Below are 15981 nucleotides of genomic sequence, written 5' to 3' on the forward strand. Positions count from 1 at the left end.
AACTGCAAGATCATGACCTGAGTCGGAAGGAAGAGGCAGACGCTTAACTGATGGAGCCACCCAGGTGTCCCTAAACCTTCCGCTCGGCAGTGAATTTCCCTCCCACAAGCGACGTTAGCCGCCTGCATGCCTCCCTCTCACACGGGACGGTGGGTACCTGTTTGTCTGTCTCTCCCACTAGACGGCAAGCTCCCCCAGGCCAGGCCCCTCACCACGTTGCCTCTAGTGCATGCAGTTTGCCTGGCATTCCACCGGTGGACGCGGAATGAACTTGAACCCAGAACTCTCTGCCACCAAAGCCTGCGCACCACCGAGGGTGCCGTTGCTCTGGGACTCGAGTTCACCACCGGGGCTGCTGGTGCCCTCTGGCTTTCCTTGCAAGCTCTCTCACCGCTCAGACCCCACTCTCTGCTCGCCCTCACCAGCTTCCCCGGGCCTTGTGAATCACCAAACCTGGCTCCCCAACCTCACCTCTGCTGCCTTTCTCACAGATGCCAGTTTGACGGGGGGGGGGGGGGGGGGGGGGTGACGGGTGAAGGGAATCCATATACCCCTGCCTCAAGACACGGGGTTGGGTCCTGGTTCCTGTGCTCTGGACAGGCAAGCATCATGGCGTCCCGGAACGGACAACGGACTTGAAGCTCGCACGCTCTACCTCAGTCCATTTCACTGGGAGACCAGGGGCAAGTCGTTTTACTGCTTTGAGCCTCCGTTTCCTCAGCCGTACCATACACAGGACCACCCCTGTCTAATTCATGTGCGTCGCGGTAAGCCTCGGTGAATACCGCATCTTGGCACGTGCAGCGCCTTACGAACAACGTGCTACCTGTGGGTACACGTGGAGCCCAAGCTCATTGTGCAAAAAGTGCTGTAGATGAAGAGACTGCATGCTTTCGATGGCAGTCCAAGAACGCTGCATCCTCGGCCCCCCTGACACCTCTCCAATCTCCCAAGGGAGGTCCGATAGGATTCATTCTTCAGGTCAACCAGCTTCTCCCACGGGAATCCATGATCCCTGAAATAGCTTCTCAAAGCCAGGCCTCAAGTCACCACGCTAGATTGGATTCCGGGCTAGAGGAAATACTAATATGAACCAATCCAATTACACAAAGCTCAAATGCCGTCTCTTCCCTGAAGTCTTCTCTGATTCAAACCGCCTCCCAAACCACCCAACAGCAAGACTCTGGACGCCTTCGCATCCTCCTCCAAATTTGTTCCCCGCCCTAGCCTCCCTAGGATTCCAGCTGTCCCTGAAGGTGACCAGTAACTTGGAGACATAAAAACAACCAGGCCAGAACAGAACAAGTTGAAGTGAAAATGTATTATTAGCCTCCACTTGTGCAGGTGGGGCTTCCAGAAAGCGGCCCTTGACAAAGAGAGTCATAATATCAAAATGAGATCGTAAGTACCACTTGGGAACCGGAGGACCCAATTCCATCGATAACTGCCACGGTATTTAACGGGACAGGTTTCAAGACGGTTCCATGCGCAGAGTATAAAGTCAGAGCTACGTGGCTCCAATCCTCGCCTCAGTTTTATACCATTTATGTGGTTTGGGGCAAGTCATTTACCTCACTGAGTCTCAGTGTCTTCATCTGTAAAACAGGAAGTGGTAATCGTTCGTAGCTCGGAGAGCTGTTGTGGCTGTTAAATGAGGTTAATACTTGTTGAGGGCCAGACGTCAAGGAAATGATCCTTAAGTGTTAGCTGTGTTTATCGTTACTGTTTATTTCAGAGACTCGGATTCAAATTCTCGGGCCACTCAATGCCGTGACGTAGGCAGCTACAGCAACCTCTCTGGGAAGGGTTTCCGATGGCCCCGTGCTCCCCAGATGGAAGACGGGTCTTTCCCCTTTGTCTTGCATTTTTTGACACTCGGTATTCTACCCCGTGTCCCAAAGCATGCTGTACATTTTCCACACAGTACTCATTCATGGCCTTGAATTATAGTTCTTTGTCTTCCTATTGAGATTCCGACTACCTCAAGGGCAAAGGCTCGGTCTCATTTGTGTGAGAAGCTCTGGAGAGCTCTACAAAGTATCTGGCACAACAGGGAGGCTGAATGTGTGTTAGGCTAATTAAAAAGAAGGACTATTAACCCGACCTTGCTCAAAGCACTCGCCAGGTAACTCAGCATGCCAAACTTCCTGCTAGGAAGTCTCTTTCCTCATCAGTCAGGAATACATTCAGGTACATGTATAAGCCAGCTAGGAGTGGCTTCTACAAACAGGGTTTATTTTCCGCCCACTTCCTAGGCGGGAAATTTTAGGTTTGGCTTCTACTCGTTTACTCGGTGCCATCTGGAGCCTGGAGTGTGCGATCTTTCTGCTCTGCCGTCTTCAGCTTTGTTCTCACGTTTACAAGATGGCTGCCACAGCTCCAAGCAACACTTCTACATTCCAAGCAGAAGGAAGTGGGGAAGAGACACCAGTCCTTTCCGCCCCGTTTTTTTTCAGGAAACCAAAAACTACTCCAGAGACCCAAAGTACAACTCCACTTAGGTCCTCCTTGCCAACTCCAGTATGGGGACGCTGTGAAAATGTGAGTATTTAGCTGGGCACTTGCTTTTCCTAAAAAAATAAGCAAGTTTCTTCCCCCTGGGGTGTGAGGGGGGATATATTAGGAAGACACGTAAGAGTTTCTGCTGCATTCCATGAAAACCTAATGGAGGTGGTGCTAATGACTCCAATGCGGAACCTGAACTTGAGTAAAGCCATCTAGGGAAGTGGAAATAGCTGGTCCCTAAAAAGCCGGCAAGCTCCCGACTTACTGTCTGTGCTCTTTTCCATAAACCACATTGAAAATGAACAAGAAAAATATACCTAAAGTTCTATTAATATATGTTGAAAACACACAAGCCTTCAGATGATAATTTTCTTATTCTTTGAGGAGGAGTTTGTTTCCGAAAGGAGGCAAACCCTTGACTCTCCTGCCACAAACCTCAAATCCCAACCAAATTAGCCTCCACCCCTATTTTCTGCGTGCTTTATAAACCAGTCTGCCTAGCTACTAAAACGTGTTCAGCCCAAGTTTTGAGTGTTGAAATGAATCACAATGAGGTTTTAAGAATTGTGCAGGGTTGAAGAAACCATCCAGATTGACAAAAATAATAGCTTAATCCTGTTCATTTGAAGAAAACCTTGGATGAGTCCATTCAGCTGGAACTTTCTGACAGCTTAGAGCAATAAGATGCCTTTGTGGTCTCCCTAATCCATTTTTAATTTTTGAATAAAATTAATAACATAAATGCCTTGGAGTACAAGCCGCCTTTCTTCCTAAGGATATAAGGCCCTTTCTCATATATATTCCCCACCTGTCTTGGCCAAAGCCTGGTGCAATTCGTAAAGAATAATTGTGTCTATTTTGCGGCTAGGGAATTAAGACACAGGGAAATTACAGTCACTTGGGAAAGAGCAGGCACCTGTTAAGAGTAATGCTGCCTTCTCACGTGTACATTCTTGTTCGTCCCCTTCCCAACCAAAGAGAAAACTCTCGGTTTATTTGCTCTGGAGCTTTAGGTTCTCGGCAATTTGCCTGATGCAGTTTCCGCATGCAAAATGGACAGGAGCGTTTACATCGTTAAGGACTGGCACCTGGCCAAGACCCCCATGTATAAATCTGCCCCAGAAATTCACTGGCAGCTTCCCCTTCGTTCAACTCTCTGCCCCCTGAAACAAATACTTTATAGACCTGATCGCCAACCCACCCCCAAGTTTTTCACCCTCCGTAAGATCTCATGCCCCTAAGGAGAGTTGAGAGGAGTGAAAATGCCCTGTGCCAGCACTTTCCTGAGAAGGCAGAAGTGTTGAGAGAAGTTTCTGTCTCGCGGGGACATTGGAAAGAAGGGATGAGCTCTGCCCACCCTCCCTGTTGGCCGTGTGGCGAAGGTAAGTCTAGTCCCTCCGGCTTAGCACAGAGAGACAGGCTTCGGGAAAGGCCAAGACTGAGTTCAAGTCCTAGTCCTTATACTTGGGACCCCAGGTAAGCTGCTTGATCTCTCTGAGTGTCAGGCGCCATGTCTGTGAAAGCCGGTGTTGAAGCGAGGCTCACACAGAAGTCGCGTGAAGATTAGCGGAGATCGTGGCTCAGTGGCTCAGCAGCCATGTAATGGGCCTCCCAGATCCCAAGCAAAGTGAGACGAAGCTGCCATCATGGGCTACATCTTGTCTTCAGAGGCCAAGAGGGGGCTGCGCTGCAGGCAGAGGATGCTCTGTACTTCAGGCTAGAGAAGCTTCAGGCAGGATGAGCTGGGACGGGCGCTGGTTCAGATAACTCATCCTGGGAGCACGGAGACTCAGCCCTGCAGGAAAGCAACACAGCCCTGGAAGAAGGAAGTGAGTGGCCAGGGCCCAAAGAAAAGGCTGGGAATTAAACCTCCTCAGATCCCCTCTCTCCTCCTCCACACACCCCCCACCCCTTCCTCCTGTTTTCTGAACAGAGCCCCGCCCCCTCATTTAAAACAACCCCATCAAGAAGGTCTGCTAGATGGAGCAGAACTGGCTCCCAGGGAAATAGAAAGGACTGGAATGCACCAAAACCAGCCTCAATATCACTAAGGACCCAGGAAACGGGAATCCCAACAACAGCGAGCTGTCTCAGGAGGGTTGACAGTGGGGGGGGGGGGGGGAAATGTCTCCTGAACAAATAAACCTTTGCGTAGACTTTCAGGGTTGAATATGGCTCTTTGGGTATGTCTCAAGACATCAATAAGTCAAATGGCAAGTTTTCTTTTCCTTAAATCCTGAAATAATGCAGCAAACAGATCTACCTTCTGTTATTTATTTTTTACCTAAAAAGAGCAGAGAGGACCAACCTAACAATAACCTGCATAAGAACCAGCTTCCCGGTGTGGGAGACCAAAGGTTGCGGGGTGAAGGCACTTTCTCGAGGTCTCTGCAGTTAGCGAGCAGCTCAAAGGGGGTGAATCCAAGGACATGGGGCTCCACTGGGATCCAGGTTCCCACTGAGTCCGACAGAAGGCAACGTCTCACATCTCACAGGGCACAAGTGTCTCTCCCTCCTTTCCCGCTCTCTCAACACAGAGTCAAATGACTCCCAGTGAAAATGTCATTTGGATAAAAATATTAGAGACGTATTAAGGCATCTAAAATTGCACACAAGTCAAAGTATATGCAGTATTATATCTTCTGGCTCCCCCTCAGGACTGTCATCAAAACAATAACGCCGCCATTTTCCACCTCCTACATTAACTCCACCATAATCAGAACACGGTAATAGATACACCTGAAACGAACACAACATGGTGTGTTGACTACACACGCAAAGAAAAGAGGAACCCAGTAATATATTTGCCTTTGCCACACTGGGATTTGTGCACTTATGAGCAGAAATGAGAACACTGGGTTTCAGAGAAACAGGCTCGTACCATTTTGGTATGACGGGGCAGGGATCTCTGGGCTTTAACTTAACTAGCAAATGACCAAAGGCCAAAGGTCCAGGTAGCACAGTATCACTGAGCCCACTGGGAAAGTCTTCCCTGAGCTCACCTGCCAAAAACTCTCCCCTCTACTCCAGATACCCGGAGCACCCACTGCTGATGTCTTCCAGAAGTTTTTTTATTTTTTTTTTTCAAATTTTTTTTTCAACGTTTATTTATTTTTGGGACAAAGAGAGACAGAGCATGAACGGGGGAGGGGCAGAGAGAGAGGGAGACACAGAATCGGAAACAGGCTCCAGGCTCTGAGCCATCAGCCCAGAGCCCGACGCGGGGCTCGAACTCACGGACTGCGAGATCGTGACCTGGCTGAAGTCGGACGCTTAACCAACTGCGCCACCCAGGCGCCCCTCCAGAAGTTTTTTTAAACAGATGTTTCAGAGTAATGAAAAGAGAATACGCATAGACAATGGAATATCACTCACCTATCAAAAAAAAAAAAGAAAAGGAAATCTTGCCATTTGCGATGATGTGGATGGAGCCAGAAGGTGTTAGGCTAAGCGAAGTATGTCAGCCAGAGGAAGACGAATACCATATGATTTCACTCCTATGTGGAATTTAAGAAACAGAACAGATGAACATGTGGGAAGGGGGTGGGGGAAGAGGACAGAGGGAAACAACCACAAGAGACTCTTAATGATAGAGAACAAACTGAGGGTTGATGGAGGGAGGTGGGTGGGAGGTGGGCTAGATGGGTGATGGGGATTAAGGAGGGCGCTTGTGATGAGCACTGAGTGTTGTATGAAGTGACGAATCACTGAATTCTACTCCTGAAGCCAATACTGCGCTGTATGCTAACCAACTAAAGTTTAAATTTAAAAAATATATACATGAAAGAAAACCCGGCCCATACTTTATCACATGAACGCAGCAGTCTCACTATATCTGAGATCCAGACCGTAGGCGTGACATAGGCATCACTGCCTGAAACTGTTACGACACAACCACAGTCCCTAACATTTCGGTCAACAAATCATTTGATGATCACTTTGAGGACATGACTCCTGGCTGTTGTCTGAAAACTTTTTATGATACCACCTGGTAAGCAAGTAGTAAGATTGGATCTAGGAAGATCAAGAAAGACCCAGGCAACTGAGCCCCACAACAGAAGCGTCCATCACCACAGCATGGACACGGAAGTAACAATGAAGTGATGGGGACCTGAGCCTGGTGCCTTCTCCATCCCGGACCGCCACGGAGGAAACGGAGCGATGGACGTGCCTGCAGCTCCCACTTGAGCGTGCGCAGTCTAGAAGAGCCACTCAACAACCTCAGCCACGTGAGACAGAGGAACTGATTCCCACTTGCAGAGAGACACGGGGCTGGCGAGTGACGCGGGCGTGCAGAGCAAGGAGTCTGCATCACGTTCTCTCAAAGCCTGAAGGCTGCCATCATGAAGGACACAGTCCGTGCAGCAGCCCCAGTGATGCCAAGTACATGACGATTTTCATTAAGCAGGTTACATCACGTGGTTGCCAATCAGAGGTTGGAAGAGAAGAACACACAAGGATAGTGGTCAGGATAATGACTTAGAAAATAAGGTCTTCGCAAAGTGCCTCTTGTACTTAAAACCATCACAAGTTGCCCAAGCCATAGAAAACTGTGATAGAAGCTGTAGACCCACAGGGGCTGAATCTACAATAAAGAATCCCAACCCTCTAAACAAGGGTTGCAGGAGTCGGGAAATATTAAGACATGAATCTATAAACAAGTTTCCATTTGAACAATAATCCAACATCCTGGATTCTGAGATGAATCATGTCAGTGTCCAGGAAACTGTCTCCAAACACTTGTCTGTTGGGTTACAAATCCCTTTCACTGAAAAGCAGTCCCCTGGCAATATTATTATAGTCCAGGATTAAATATTATGAAGGTAAGCAAGAACACTTACTCAGCCTATAGTGATGGAATTGCTCCAAATGTTAATGTACCATCAACCACATACACGGAATTCATAGACGTAGGTACTGTCCTGAGAATGAGAGGTGCCCTCTTCCATAATGATGGGGCCAGAAGTGGATAACCACGGAGCTGATGAAGTTGAAGCTTTAGGATTCCTCACCTGAAAGGCTCCTTCCAAGGCCCTATACCTAATTTTATGTTGATAATTTAGTTTTCCTTTCCTTAAAGAAGGTGACAGTTGACAGGCCTACAGGACGCCCAGGAGCTGGTAAAACATCATTTCTGGGTGTGTCTGTGAAGGTGTTTCTGGAAGACATTAGCATTTCAATGTGCAGACAGAGTAATATAGACCATGCTCACCAGGGTGGGTGGGCATCATCCAACCTGTTGAGGCCAAAAGGGAACGAGTGGAGGAAGGTGAATTTCCTTTGTTTGCTTGAGCTGGGACATCCATCTTCTGTCCTCAGACAGACGTTGGTGCTCCTAGGTTCTCAGACCCAGACTGAACTATGCCACCAGCTTCCCTGGTTCTCTATGAATGTGGCAGACTGTGGCACTTCTCAGTCTTCGTGTTGCATGAGCAATTCCTAAAACAAATAAATAAGTGTGTGTGTGTACTTGTAAGAACCAGTAGGATTCCTATTGGTTCCATTTCTCTGGAGAACCCTAGCTAATACCAAGAGTGGTTCTAGTTTTGTATAAGTTTCAACATCCACAAAACCTGGACCTGCCCCTGGTCATGGAAGAAAGATCTCTTTGGAAAAATGGCAACCTAGAAGATACCTATAGGTTTGTGTCAATGACACGGAATATTCTAGAGCAATGACAGTTGTGTGATTTGAAAGAGGTTTGGACCAAGTTGCCTCAAAATCCTTATAGATGTTATATTTTTGATCATGCAAAAGCATGAAATGGCAATAAAAATAAATTGTTGTTGGGTTTAACTTTCGTCTTCTACCTTTGTTGGATTTAAGGATATACTCTCTGGTTTTGGTAACCTAAATGATGCTTGCCTTGTATTGGGAAAAAACATAGACTCTATCAAATATATCAGACAGAAACTTTATGCACCTGTTCAGAGTCCTTCTTTTCTTCCCCCAACAGGGAGTCCTGTGCCCCAGACAATAGCATCAGCTTTGCTGAGATCCTCAAAGCCAACAACAACCGTGAGCCCTACTCTTGGAATACATTCCCTACACGCCGAAAGAATTGCAATAACTCTCCAAAGTATATCCACAACATCCCAAGGAACACAGTGAACGTCGTGGCAGCTGTACCTTCCTTGTGGGAAAAATATAAGACACAACAGAAAAAAAGTATTGGCCTGGGGGCCATCACGCTTTCCTCAAAATTTTTAATGTTTCAGAAAGATGCTAGAAATGAGTCCTAACAGTTGGACAGGGGAGCGTCTTAAAGCCTGGACTTAAACGATAAACTCTAGTAAATGATGTGGAGAAACCGGAACATCCTTGCCACAGTATTGAAGACACAATGAAAAGGCTCAGGAAGGGAGGATCGCTAGAATGGAATTATTATATAAAGCCTGCAAACCCACATCTGACTGTTCCTCAGGAGAACCCAGAGTGCACTTCCTTCGTTAGGGAGGTAAGCAATGCACTGACGGGAAACCAGGCAGTGGCTGTCTGCTGGAGGTCACGGCTGCCCGCTGGGGCTGTGGCCAGGGAACTGAGCTCCCTAACATCAGTGGGGATGATGGAAGCCCAGAAAGGAAGAGGCCAAGAGGCAGTACTTAATGCTTGTAGGCCAAGTAGCAAGGCTGAGTGGCCTTCAGAGTGCCTGACTTGCAAGACTCACACTTTTCCTACAAGGTGGATAGATGGAGTGCTGACTAGCATGTTATCAATTTATACATATAAATTTATATATAAATATAAAAAAATATATATAATATCATGTGTTGTCAAATTATATATATATCATGTATATGTTACACGTGTACATGTATATGTTATGCATGATATTATATATATATATCAGCAGAAAAATCAAGAGATGGAGACCCAAAAGCTAACAACAGCTCCTCATATGAAAAATTGCCCACCTCAGCCAGTTTCTCAATCTAAATTAACTCAAGGCACAGAGCCCGCTGATGCAAGAGGGAAGCGGAGTCTCATGGAGAAAGGACTCTACAACTCTACTGTTATGCCCAGAATTCGTGATCCTCAAAGACTGCCAGGGAGCCGAGTCCGATGCAAAAGCAAAAGAGCCTTTATTCGAGCTAGCTCGAGCTCAATCCCCTACCTGCACCGACGCAGCGGTGAGATACCAGGGAGAGAGAGCGAGTTTCAAAAGCACAAAGGTTTTATAGGGGTCTAGGGGCAATTGGTGAGGTAATGGCTGTGGCCTCAGCCGATTGGCTGGGGAAGGGTCGTGGCCTCGGCCGATTGGCTGGGGAAGGGTCGGAGTCCTGTTACGCAGGTCGCTGGGCGTGTTTTGACCAGGAAGTTTGAACAGGTGAGCAGGAGGTTACTCAAGGGGAGGAGGCGTGGTCTAGGTGAAGGACACAGAACAAGATGGAGTCGGCAGGTGTAGGCCCGCCCTTTCACTACCACATATATATTAAGTAACTATTCCCCAACCCTCTCCCTGAGGGAACCTGCAGCCATTTGCCAAAGTAGCCATGCTTCGAGGAAAGAATATCCATAACTATTGGACAAAATATCTGTCCAGACACTGATACCAGGCCCAAACATCAACATGCTTCACAGGGTAACGTCAAGATTTATGGCGATTCAGGTGTTCAGTGAAATTTGGCCAAATGGATCCAGGTTGTCATTGCCCTGAGTCCCAAATATACAACCGGGTTATACATATTTGGCAGCTGGAAAAACCCTCCCACTGGTCTTCTGACCCATTATGGCCCATTATGGTATAAATATCCAAATGGAAGATCCTGAAACTGCTCCCTTTCCATGCCAAGACCGTGCCTCAAAAGCAATACTGCGTTCCTAGGGGAAGTGCAGCAAATGGTACCATCCTCCAAAGAAAGAGCCAAAAAAAAAGACCTATATCCTATTCAATTTATTTGTCTTGACTCTGAAAAAAAATATACATGTATATGTGTGTATATACATATATATGTGTGTGTGTGTGTATATGTGTGTGTGTGTGTGTGTGTGTGTGTGTGTGTGTGTGTGTGTGTTGGATGCTTAGCTGAGGCCCTATCTGAGGAACAACACTGTGTGGGGTAGCTACGGTTCTCTGAATATGGTACACGCACTGGACCACTGACTACCACGTAACTCTGGGTCTCCTATACCTGGGATACGCAAGCCCCTGAACCAAGCATGGAGGGACACGGCCCTCCCACCTTCCCTCCCAGTGGAACACGCTTTTCCTCTCACACTCTAAAACCAGCACACATATGCATTCACTTACCTACCATGCAAATGATACACACTTGGGAGGTGAAGCACTGTCCTTCCATAAGCAAGCCACATGCAAAGTCAAATAACATTGCCTGAGGAACAAAAAACCGTATCAAGTCATTTTTCATATGCCTGAACGGTTAATGGCATTAAATAAGACCCTCGTGCATTCCTCTTTGCAACGAGGATACCCTCAGATCCTTGTATAAGCAGAAAGAATCCCAGGACCGAACCCTCCCTCTCTTCCAATCAGGGTTTGGACCGGTAACGCCTGCAGCTTCTTCCTTCATTGTCCCTCTTCTTTTTTTAAAGTTTATTTATTTATTTGGAGAGAACGTGAGACAGCACAAGCAGGTAAGGGGAAGAGAGAGAGGGAGAGAGAGAATCCCAAGCAGGCTCCTCACTGTCAGCACAGAGCCCCACATGGGACTGGAACTCAAGAGCCTTGAGATCCTGACCTGAGAGCCAAAATCAAGCGTCTCTCGCTCAAAAGACTGAGCCACCCAGGCGCCCCTCCCTTTTGTTTGCCTTGAGTAACGGAACAATTATGTTTCTTTTGCTCTCTCCCGCTTGCTTTAATAGCCAGACTCATAGAAACCAACTAGAAGCGTGTTTACTGGGGCCTGGGGGAGGGGAAATGGAGGCACCGGTTAAAGGTCACACAATTTCAGGGTCTCTGTGATGCTACCTTCATGCTTTCAATTGTTAAGAGTCAAGATCTTTTGGTCTGATTGACAATCTGTCCCTGTAAAATGGCTTTGAATGTGTTCTCTTGTTAATTACGTATTGATTTCCGAGTTCAACTCTCGAGACGATCTTAAATTCTTATTTCCGGGTGGTGGAAGCCTTAAGCTCCTTTAGGAAGAGTGAAATGAGAGGCTACAGCAGAGCATTGCTGACCAAGGACCATTTTTCACACTAAGACGTGAACGACTCCCTGGAAATTTGAGCCAGTTGAATAGAAGGTAGAGGCAAGGAGAAGAAAAAGACTGAAGAGAATGGAGGGAGGGAGGGGGAGAGACAGAGAGAGAGAGAGAGAGAGAGAGAGAGACAAAGACAGAGAAAGGAAGGGAGGGGGGGAGAGAGAGAGAGACGGAGGGAAGGTAAGAGGGAGAGAGAGGGAGAGGAATGGGAAGGGACCATAAAGAAGACACAGCCATGGGGCGCCTGGGTGGCTCAGTCGGGTAAGCGTCGGACTTCGGCTCAGGTCACGACCTCACGGTTTGTGAGTTTGAGCCCCGCATGGGGCTCTGTACTGACAGCTCAGAGCCTGGAGCCTGTTTCGGATTCTGTGACTCCCTCTCTCTGCCCCTCCCTGACTTGTGCGCTCTCTCTCTCTCTCTCTCTCAAAAATAAATAAAATGTAAAAAAAAAAAAGAAAGAAAAATAAAAGGAAGACACAGCCACTACGGTCTCCAGGAAGGCTTGTTTTGCTATAATTTTCTGAGACTAGCGTTCGTGAAGAAATGATAAAAATGCAAAGATAAAACAGCTTCACTAGTGATCTATACAGCACTGTGTATGAGGCACCGAGCTAAGCACTTTTTTTCATCACCTATATGGTACTTACCGTGATTGTTCACGCTTCACTTACGAGAGAAATGAGGTTTAGAGATGTTAAATCGTTTTCCTAAGTCATACAATTAAGAGGCAAAGCGGAGACCCAGCCCTAGGCAGCCCTATTCCAAACCTTCTCTCTCAACCGCAGTGGAAATGGCTCCCCACCCCCACCACTCCCAGCCAATGTGAAAAGACCTATCTATTTACCCCCAGTGATGCTGTGCTTTTGCTGATAAAATTGCTTTCTGAATATAGTCTGATTTTCCATCATTTTTATCTTAGTTGTACGTGAAAATTCTTCCCATCAAATTGTTAATCCATTTCTTTAAGACGTGAATTCTCTAAAAATGGACCACATGCTGTCCTGACCAAAGAGATTTTATGTACAACCATCTACTTATCCACCATTTCTGCAGGAGTCCGTCCCCACACCCCTGTCAAAGCACCTTTATGCTCCATGAATTCTGGAAGTTTCTTCAAATAAGGGGTACTACAGCTGATGATGCTTTCTCAGCTTCTGTATTTGAAGGGGCAAGTGCACCCTCAAAGTACATGGGACGCATTCCTGCACTTTTGTTTTTTTTTTAATGTTTATTTATTTTTGAGAGAGAGAGAGAGAGAGACAGAGCGTGAGTGGGGGAGGGGAAGAGAGAGAGGGAGACACAGAATCCGAAGCAGGCTCCAGGCTCTGAGCTGTCAGCACAGAGCCTGATGCGGGGCTTGAACTCACAAGCTGTGCGATCATGACCTGAGCCAAAGTCAGACGCTCCCACCGACTGAGCCAGCCAGGCGCCCCCCTGCACTTTTCTTATGTTAAAGTCTATCCCACACATATCTCATCTCATATCCTTTCTGATCAGTGGGAAAATGAGTGCTATCGTTTTAAAAATTCACCAAGAAGGAAAACACAGGCTGTGTATAATCCAGGGATACCGCACAAGTGGAAGTTTTATGGTGCAGTTTGAAGAGAATAGATCATGATCCCAGAAGAGCCTTGGACTGAATCCCAGCTCAGCCTCTAGCTGGCTTTACGGCCCTAGGACAACAGCCAATCTCTCTGAATTGCATTTTCCCTGATCTTTAAAGAATCATAATGGCTGTGTTTGTGTCTTCATTAAAAAATAACTAAGATGGGGCGCCTGGGTGGCTCAGTTGATTAAGCGTCCAACTTCGGCTCCGGTCATGATCTCGCAGTTCGTGGGTTCAAGCCCCGCGTCGGGTTCTGTGCTGCCAGCTCAGAGCCTGGAGCCTGTTTCGAATTCTGCGTCTCCCTCTCTCTCTGACCCTCCCCCATTCATGCTCTGTCTCTGTCTCAAAAACAAATAAACGTTTAAAAAAAAAATAACTAAAGATGTCCTCAGTTTGCTTCAGATAAAGGGAAGCTTAGAAAACTGGGGTGGAGGAAGGCAGCTTTCTGGAGGAGACTGAGAATAACTGTGGATCCCGGGGTTTCTTTAAGACCAGAATGGGGAGACCATTCAGAATCCACGGAAGCTCTGTCGTCCTAATTCCCTAGGGTCCCTAGGGTCCACGTGGCTGTGGTCACCCCCAGAGCAAGAGCACGTGACTCTTCACTCCGGGGACACAATAGCGTATCTCAGCTACAGTGGCCTCTACCTGCCCCTGTGTCACATCTTCCCTTTCCCCCATGACCAACTGCTGGTTCTCCCTGAACTTTGCAGGGTAACCTCCTGAGAAGGAGAATCCGATTAGATAGCATCTCCACTGCAGTCAGGAAAAGGGTAACAGTGTTCCGAATTCAGTCCCTCTTGCTCCAGGAACGACTAAGGATCAATTCCTTCCTCAGGAAATGTGGGTGTGGCAGGAACCACACAATCTATCTTCCAAGTACACCAGTGGAAAGGCTGTTATAATGGGGCATGTAAAATGCCTGGCTTATCATTGTCTATACAAGAGATTATTACTATTTTGAAGAGAATCAAAATTGGATTCCAGCTCTCGGAAAACAGTAATTATGTGATGGATAGCCAGCCCTTAATTGAATCCACTATGCATGCCAAGGCACTTCCCTCAATCCCACTTCATCCTCGCAATAATTGAGACTCCTATCCTTACTTTAGAGAAAAGTGAATTCAGGGTCAGATGACACAGCCGACCTAAGGACACAAAGCTAACGATCTTGAATCCAGAGCGCTTCCATTGAAAGTCCACAGCTATCCATACTGCCTCGGAGGAATGCGAAGCATTGTTCTGGGAGCCTTTTGGCCTTGCCGAGGCGACTGAAACTCTCTGGGCCGTGGGGTCCCATGGACCTAGGCAAGAAAGTGACCCTCAGCGATCAAAGACACTGGGTTACGAATGCGAAAATCTGGCTCCTCCTCTAGGCCCACCGTTTGCTGGTTGTGTGGCTTGTACAGACCTGTCTCGAACTTTCCAGCCCTTGGTTCCTTGAGCTGTACATTGGCAGAAATATTACATGCTCTGTCAGCCTCACCGTGTGATTGATAGGAGGATGGGAATCCAAATGAAACACCACTTGGAGGCAATTGCCTGGTAACCACTGAAACACCGTATGGATGTGAGTGGTAATTATCCAAAGTCCATCTGAACGAACATTTTATTGTTTGCAATCCTACAGTGGTATTGTTTAATGAGGTTCCTCGGCTCACCTTGAATTATTCATTCGGTCTCGTATAAATCCGCTGACCACGTCCAGAAGCCAAGCGCTGTGAGAGGAATCGGAACACGGAGATGAATCAGGCGAGGTCTCTGTTCTCAAAGCTGTTCACGGTGCAGAGGGAGAGCGAGGCAACAGACAGATGCGTTCTGAGCCGCTTTGGAAACTGCTGTCTCAGGGGTAGAAACAGAGCAGCGCAGGAGAGGAGGTAGCGAGGACGTGGGGGGGTGGAAGGTCTGCCTGGGAGTGGTCGGAGGAAGCTTCATTTGATCAAAGCGACATCTCAGCAGGATGGAAAGCGAGAGAGAAAGATGGAGGAGAGACCCCTGTGATGGGGCAGATTCTGCCAAGTAGCACCCGCACCCTCTGGTCTGCGCGCATTCTCCTTCCCTTCCTCTTCGGGAGAGGACCTCCTAGGTCCCCGCTGGGAATAGGACTACCCGGAAGTTTACGTTCCCCGCCTCCCTGGCAACGAGGTGTGGCCCTGTGACAACAAGAGGGGAGCCCAAGTGATGTGCACAACTTCCAGGTCATCTCCTGGAAGACAAAAGCCCTTGAACTGGAACGTAGAGGAGGAGGAGGAGGAGGAGGAAGAGGAGACAACATCCACCCCGGGCAATGACAGCAGCTGGGAAACCGCAGGTCGGTAGGGCGGAAGGTTCCCTGGGAGCAGAGGTTCCTGTGGAGCCGAACTGCCCACTGACTCAGGACCACGCACCTCTGTTCCAGAAGAAAAGAATAAATGTCTTGTCTTGTTTTAAATCCTTTGCTTTTTATTTATTTATTTATTTATTTATTTATCAACGTTTATTTATTTTTTTTGGGACAGAGAGAGACAGAGAATCGGAAACAGGCTCCAGGCTCTGAGCCATCAGCCCAGAGCCCGACGCGGGGCTCGAACTCCCGGACCGCGAGATCGTGACCTGGCTGAAGTCGGACGCTTAACCGACTGCGCCACCCAGGCGCCCCTATTTATTTATTTTTTTAAGTAGCTTAACGTGTTACCCAACTAATGAATCCTGGTAGAGGGAAAGACC

At 47.6% G+C, this 15981-nt stretch overlaps 1 long non-coding RNA gene across 1 annotated transcript; it reads right to left on the reverse strand.

Annotated features, from left to right (window-relative positions):
• Window positions 1–1306: 1306 nt before the first annotated feature.
• On the reverse strand, window positions 1307–15683 carry LOC123383068. The gene is made up of 3 exons (XR_006592355.1): window positions 14937–15683; window positions 10757–10838; window positions 1307–4321 (listed from the first exon to the last, which is right to left on the reverse strand). It is a non-coding gene; the product is annotated as an uncharacterized LOC123383068 (long non-coding RNA).
• Between the last annotated feature and the right edge of the window lie 298 nt (window positions 15684–15981).

The sequence above is a fragment of the Felis catus genome, chromosome F2, assembly GCF_018350175.1.
Source record: "Felis catus isolate Fca126 chromosome F2, F.catus_Fca126_mat1.0, whole genome shotgun sequence".
NCBI classification, from domain to species: domain Eukaryota; kingdom Metazoa; phylum Chordata; class Mammalia; order Carnivora; family Felidae; genus Felis; species Felis catus.